A 7,578-nucleotide genomic window follows, 5' to 3' on the forward strand; every position below is an offset into this window, starting at 1 on the left:
GGTTATAAATGTGGTTGCTGTTTCCAAACACATTTTGAGATAAATTTACATGTGTAACATTATGAAATAAGCATTATGTCTACTTGTATTTTCTCCAAATTTCCTTATCAAGTGGATAATCTCACTTGCTTATAAGAGATGAGGGGGAGGTGAAAGTAACTTAAATCAACCTGTAAACCCAATTTCAATTTCTTTCACACTGTGTTCAATTAAATGCCCAATTAATTTAAATGGATAGACTGTAAATAAAGGAATGCACATGATTATCATCCAATTAGCTCTGGCCAACATTATAATGTGCTCATTAGTGAGCTGTACGGTATCCTGAGGCTCACAATGAGTGATCAGGGTACAAGTGATTAGCATGTAGTTGTCTGGATGCGACTACTCAACCCAATAAATGAGAACTAGGACAAAATGTGCAGTTTAAAAGGAAGAAGGGATACATAGCCAGCTGGAGAACTGGCAATTTCCTCCTTCTTACAATTCAGGTACAGCTCCTACTCTCAGACACAAAGAGATGAATGCAAGAACACCTAGGTAGCTAGAGATTGAAAAGGAAATATTCAACAAAAGTGACACAGACAAGTGTCCACAATTACATTATGAAATGTTAGGGGGAAGAAAATCTCACCATTATCTTACTGTTTGAGAGTATAGATTTCATATGTGTATGTGTATGTGCGTGTGTGTGTGTGTGTGTATGTAGATATGTGTGTATATAAAGTATAGAATTAAAGTAAGAGATGAGCAATGTTTTAACAAAATTTATTGAAAGTTGAAAATTCAATCATTTAAATTAATTCATGACAACACTCACGAGGTGTTTTGTAATTTAGAAATCATTTTTGCTTTCCTTGTCTTAGTATATTATTAAATATGAAACCAATTAGCAGGATGCAGGGGAAGAATGCAGCTGTAAATTGCACCCATTGTTACATGTGTGAAAAGTCACTGTGGCAGGTTTTGTAGGTTGACTAACTTGACTACCAATCTTATACCCTTTTCCCTTGCTTTTCTCTATTATGGAGGCTGGAAAACAAAGTATTCATATTCCCAGACTCCCTTGCAGCTAGAGGGAATGTGACACTCTTCTATCCTATAGACACAACTCTCTATGAAAGCTGTCACTTCCTGAATAGAGCCTGGGTGGAAGAAAGTGTGTTTCCCTGATCCTGTTTTCCTGCCTGAATGCACAACTGCCATGCTGTGATCATTTGGACAAAAGCCACACACCACAGATGGCAGGACAGGAAGAGAGATTGAGTCTGATTCCTGCATATCCTTGAGCAGCTGCTCCAGTCTGGGCTGCCTATCTCCAGTTATGTTGTTATGCTAGAAAAATACACTTCCCACTTACTTCAGCCACTATAATAGGTTTTGTTTAGTTGGTGTTAATTATGGCTTAACATGATCTTAATAGATACAGTTACTTTGAATTTTATTAATAAAAATACTGAAACATAAGTATAAAGAAAATACTGTAATGTTGATGTATGGATATGTTTTTAAAAGACCTTCAAACATGACCTTTATATCTAGAGATATTCTAAAACTATTTGTTAAAAGAATGAATTAAGCACAGTCTTTTTTCCAAATGAAATGGATGGAAGAGGTCTTGCAGTTCATTCTTGTGGTTTTCTAGGAACATCACAAGCATCCTGCTTCATTATGCATTTAACGATGAAGGCTCTTACTCAGGCACTTGGTGCTTTGTGATTATGCTTTCTCATATCCTCATCCTCTCACAAGATAAAATTGGCATTAGATGAGAAGAGATCTGGATTCCATTGACAGGATATAGCCAGAGTTGAAAAGAAAGTCGTTCAAGAAGAGGATGAATTTATAAATGGGTGGTTAGAAAAAATGGGGAATAATGTCTCAATCCAACCCTGCCAGCTCTACACACCAGAGGGATCCCTGGAGTCTACCCACTGCTGCAGCAGGTGAGTCTGGAAGCAACAGGGATGTCCTTCTTGGAAAGGCTTTTTTTCAAATTGTGATTTTTTTTGTGTTTACGGAGCAAATTGGTTTTCCACTCAACAATCCATACACATTCTGTTTGGTGACACTTGCCACAATCCCCACATTGTAACAGCATTCTTCCCACACCTCTTCCCTTCACTCTTTCTTCCCTCCCCTCCCACCTTCCTAGCTCTATCCCTGGGCAAATACTGTTCTCCTTGACCTCATATGCCTGATTGTTCTGATGAGTGCTTGCCTCTTGATATTACTGTTCACCTTATAGGTCTATCTATTATTTGGCTGATATTTGAGTCATGGGGGTTAGGTTCAGTTCCTAACTTAAAGGGTATTGCTCAAATAATTTCTTACAGAAAGGTCAGCAGAAGGCTGGTCCTTATGATGTGGAGATTAAAGATGTCCCAAATGTCCAACTTTTCCAAACTGCTGTACCACTTCATCATATCTAACATCAACTCCTCCTCTTCTGCTCAGTAATTTCCCTCCGTCTTAGGGTTCCTTATTGCGCTGTAAAGTCTCACAGAACTCACACATTGTGCCAAGGAAATGGCTCACACAATGGTGGAGAGGGAGAGGCTGGCAGGTCCTAAATCCAAGGGTCAAGCATAGGTCTGGAGGATTCTCTCTAAAGGGTTGGGAAATCCAAATTGGCAGGTCAGACACTGACTGCTGCTGTCTCAAGTTGGGAAGTGAGATGATGACGAACCAAATGCAGGATCTGGAGCAAGAGAGAGTGAACTTTGCGAGAACATACACACACATACATACCCTCATGGAAACTAAGGGTGATGACTTAAGTCACACATTCCAGTAAGGTGGGACTCCAGGTACATCTCACCTTAAACAGGCATAGAGGCCAGGATTTATAATACACCACAAAATGGAGGGCTATGGCTAGAAGGGCCATATTAAACAATGTACTGCACTGCAGGGTGTCTAAAGAGTCGTAGTCTCAGCAGTTCCACCAACCTTCATCAGACCAGTAAGCCTGGTCTTTTTTATGATTTTGAGTTTTATTCCCCATTTCCCCCTACTCCCTCTGGGACCTCTTATTGTGATCCCTTTCAGAGTGGGCACCAATAGCGGCCAGGCACCATCTAGTTCTTCTGGTCTCAGGGTTGTGGAGGCTGCGGTTCATATGTTCCACTAGTCCTTTCAACTCATTATTTCCTGCATCTTTGATTTTCTTCACTCTCCTTGCTCCGGATGGAGAGAGGCCAATAGTTGTATCTTAGTGGTCACTCACAAGCTTTTAAGATGCCAATCACTGCTCACCAAAGTATAATCTAGAACATTGTCTTTGTGGACTATGTTATGCCAGTTGATCTTATTGTCCCCTGAAGTTATGGTCCTGAGCCTCCATGCACAGCGACTCATTCCCTCAACTGTTTGGTTATGACTAAGACATTTTCATAACATCTATTTTGAACTCATATTGTCATCTCTAGCACCTACAGGCACTTAACAAATGTTTGTCAGATAGAGGAGGGAGGTGGAAGAAAAACATGAGCCTAAGAAGGTATTAGAATCTATTTTGAACTGGATCTCTAATTTTCATTTATCACGGTAATCCTAGAAAATGTTGGTGTTACATGATTTAGTATCTGAGTTATGTTGCATTCAGGAAGCACATTTCAACAGCCATGACGAATTTAAAAATTGTGTGTTTGTGTCCTTAAGAGCTCCATAATGAACACACAACAAAATATCAAAATGTATTTCCTTCTCGTCACTTTCCTTATATAGTACAGTTGCTTAAGTCCCTACTCCCCACAAAGAAAACTTCCCTTCTCCTCTCTTCTCACTCTGCCTGTTACTATATATATATTCGATTTGTCTCTCTTTCAGCAAGAATTTCCTCTTTAGGATGTTGAGGAGGGGGAAATGAGACTTGCAATTTAATTATAGAATCTCTTTTTGTAAGATAAGTGAGCAGGAAGTCTACGAATACTCACTCTCACATTAATAATGTTGCCTCTTAACACAAGTTAAATGTTTTTACTTCTCTATACATCTGTTTCATAGCTTTAAAACTCAGATTATAACTGGAATGGAATGTTTTAAGAACAGAAATCCAAAATTATTTATTAAAGCAGCAAATATAAAAATGGAGTACACTTTACAAACATTTACTGCCTTATTCATTGCAGGTAAGTAAAATGAAAACATCTCTGGAAATAGAGGGGCAGCATTCACATGGAGAGAAAGCTGGAAAGACAGGAGTGAATAACTAAGAAGGAGGAGGGAGGTCACAGACAACAGAGGGGAGGAGAGTGGGTTGGGGTTGGGAATGTAATCAGGGAGTGAAACCAAATGTACACAAACTGTTGAATCTAAAACAAATTCTGCTCTGTAAATTTTCACTCAAAGCACAATTAAAAAATAAAACATCTCTGAAGTACATAAGCTCTATATACATTTACCAGGATTTCCTTATCACCTTTCTTGCTCCTCATAAAAGAATAAAGAAACAATATCCCTATAAGTCTTCCACAAAGAAAGACCTCCATAAAGAGTAAGCAAAGAAGAGAATTGGGGGAAGAAAAAAGAAAAAGGAGAACATATTAAATTTGATTAAAGGAGGACCTTGTTGTTGTTGTTATGTGCTGTCTAGTCATCTCTGACTTATAATGACCCCTCCTTGGGTTTCCGAGGCAGTATCACTATGGAAGTAGGTTGCCCTACCTTCCTTCCGAGGAGTGGCTGGTGGGTTTGAACCGCCAGCCTTCTGGTTAGCAGTCAAGTGGGACTGGAATGGACCTTACATTCTAAAACCCTCACTGGGAATTTAGTAAACTGAAGCCATCAATGTTAAGCAGCCTCTAAGAGTCACAATGGTTAGATGCAGAGCTAAATTAAATACATAGATTTGATGACTCAAGTCCAAGGTGCTTGCTGATAAACTCCACAAAGTCATCATACATCTGTCTTGGCACTTGGCTCCTTGCATTCTGACGTCCTCTGTGATCCATGTGCAGACCTATCCACAGACTCTTGATTGGCCAGGATGGTCAGGCCATCAATATGCCAATGACGAAAGAATAAGATGAACCATAAAATCTTCAAATCTCAGAAGGCAACATTTACTTTATTTCTCTTATGTTAATCCAATGCAATTTTCATATAGAAAGATAGCATGGACTCTACCATTTCTGTCATTTTAAAAAATTATAAAAAGGTAAAGTTTGGAATGATAATGGAGAAAATGAGATTTTGACAATTAGATGCTTCTAATTCAGAATTATTGGGCTTGAGGCAAAGGGTAAAGTCTATGAAAGGCAGTGATGGGAGAATGCAATGCCTACCTTGAACAAGTGAAAAAATAAAAAACACCTTCCATTACTGGCAGGAAGTCTGAGCAAGAATGACATTCTAGCTAATTCTGTTCATAAAACAGAGTCTGGATCCAAGAAGTTAATTCTATGAATAAAAAAGTATGATTAGCACAATTGATAGACAAGGGCTGGAGAAAGCTAGAATTTCCTGTCTTCGTGGAGGAAAGCTCTTCGCCTAAGTTAGGTACTGGGTTCATCTTCCAGGCACACAGATGGCCCGTTTCTCAAGCAGAGTACCCTGACCATCCTAGGGAAGTGGTTGCAGCTTTTCCTAGGGCCAACGCTGGGAACAGGCCAGTGTGCTGCCAGAGCTAATGCTCCTCTTGCAGTCCCTGGTCTGGGCTCTGCACTTCTCCAGGATGTAGAAAATTACGGTTTTTGAACTGAAGACCAATTCTCCCATTGGGATTTCTCTTCTGAAATCATGTGGCCATGCTTCTGCAAAATGTTAGAAGAAAATATCCTAAGAAATCTGAAAATTCAAAACAGAGGGTAATTAATTAGTTTTACACTAACCTTTATAACCTCAATCTTTGAATTTTCTCCCTCCTTAAAAGCAATCAGTTCTGTGCTGCCAAAAGAAATGAGATGAAATTTCTTCCAAGTCATTACTGTGATCTCCATCAAAGCAGAACAGACAGTAATTAGTACTCAACACCAAACCAGCTTCAAATTTGATATAAACTACATTGTTCTTTGCAGAGCTGAAAATGAAGCCCTTCCAATTGTTTGAATTTTCTCATAAATGGCTCTCAGTTGGCAGAAGTTTCTTGAACTGTTGCTTCTTGCAAATTTTTCCCACTGCCAACTCTCTTTAAAGAAAAACAAAATAAAGGCTTTTGAAGAAAAAAAATATAACAATACATCTCTTTCGGTGTGGAATCACCATGTGAAAGCATTAAAGATATGGAGAAGGCGAAAAATGAGAAATGTCACTTCAGTTTCTTGGCAACACTGAGGCTCAAGTATTCATCTGGAAAGATGTTTGCAATTCCTAAGGTGCCTAAGATTGACAATGAGGCCAGAATCCTCAGGTATAAACTGATACCAGTTATTCTTACAAAATAACTTCTGAATATGTGCTGGAGGGTAAACACTGTTCATACTTATGGATGGCAAATGTCCTTATTAGGTTGCCTCATTCTGATGACTGTTTTTGCAGGCAGTTTGGGCTGTAAACCAGGCCCTTGAAACAGCCCCAAGAGATTCACGTGGACACTTGGACCCAGAGCTCTCCTTCCCCAGAATGCTGGCATACAGGACTGAGGAAGGTCATGTAAGCCTGATAGGGTGCTCCTTTTGTGTATGTACTTCAGTATAAATAATGCCTGTAGCTTTAAGACATTGCATTTCTCTCTCTCTCTCTCTCTCTCTCTCTCTCTCTTTTCCTCTCTGTCTCTCCTGTTTGTCCAATCTGCTGCTCCTGGACTCCCTGTAAGTAAGTCCCCAATAAATCCATGTAGCAGAGAATGGCTTAGAGTCCTTTCTTTGGTCTCTTGGTCCTCAGTGCAAGTACTGCCCTGAACTTGCTAGGGATCATGCCCCTCTGTTTACATGCACAGAAATATCGGTAACAGGCATACTTAAATGGTCAGAAAACCCTGCAACTGTCCAGAATGTGGTTATGAATATTGCATAAAACTTCACCCAGTTTTGTGGTCCTGAGAGAATTTCTAGCCTACGGTGCGGGAGGGGCAATCCAGACTTCCCAAGTTGTGGTGATAGAGACAAGAGTCTGGGGAGACTAAGTTAGTTAGAGCCTCATTGGACAGAGTAAGAGGAGAAAAGATACAAAGAATTCCAGTGATCTGTAGCTGGTCCCTCTCAAATATTCAGCAAAGTCTACTGTTAACTTTTTATAATCACTTTAGTCTTCAAGCCCTAGGAATGTTTAGTGTCAGTTATCACAGATGATGAATTTTCCTTAATGTGTAAAGATGACAGTGTGATTTACCTATCACATGCATGTCTTATGCCTTGTGAATAACTTATAAATAATTATTATAAATAAATAACTTATTTTTCTATTTGGAAAATAACATCCCTGGGCTAAAACAAAGAACCTGGGCTCAACGTTGCCCAAGTTCTATCAGCAAGTCCCTGATAACTCATTTCTCCATCTATAAAATGAAGCACTAATACATAATGGTGTCTCACAGGACTGTGATATGTTGTTGTTGTTATGTGCCTTTGAGTCGGCCCCGACTCATAGTGACCCCTCCTTGGGTTTCCGAGGCAGTATCACTACAGAAGTAGATTG

This window comes from Orycteropus afer, unplaced genomic scaffold, assembly GCF_000298275.1.
Source record: "Orycteropus afer afer isolate SDZICR_OR568_19922 unplaced genomic scaffold, OryAfe1.0 scaffold00001, whole genome shotgun sequence".
In the NCBI taxonomy this organism is placed as follows: domain Eukaryota; kingdom Metazoa; phylum Chordata; class Mammalia; order Tubulidentata; family Orycteropodidae; genus Orycteropus; species Orycteropus afer.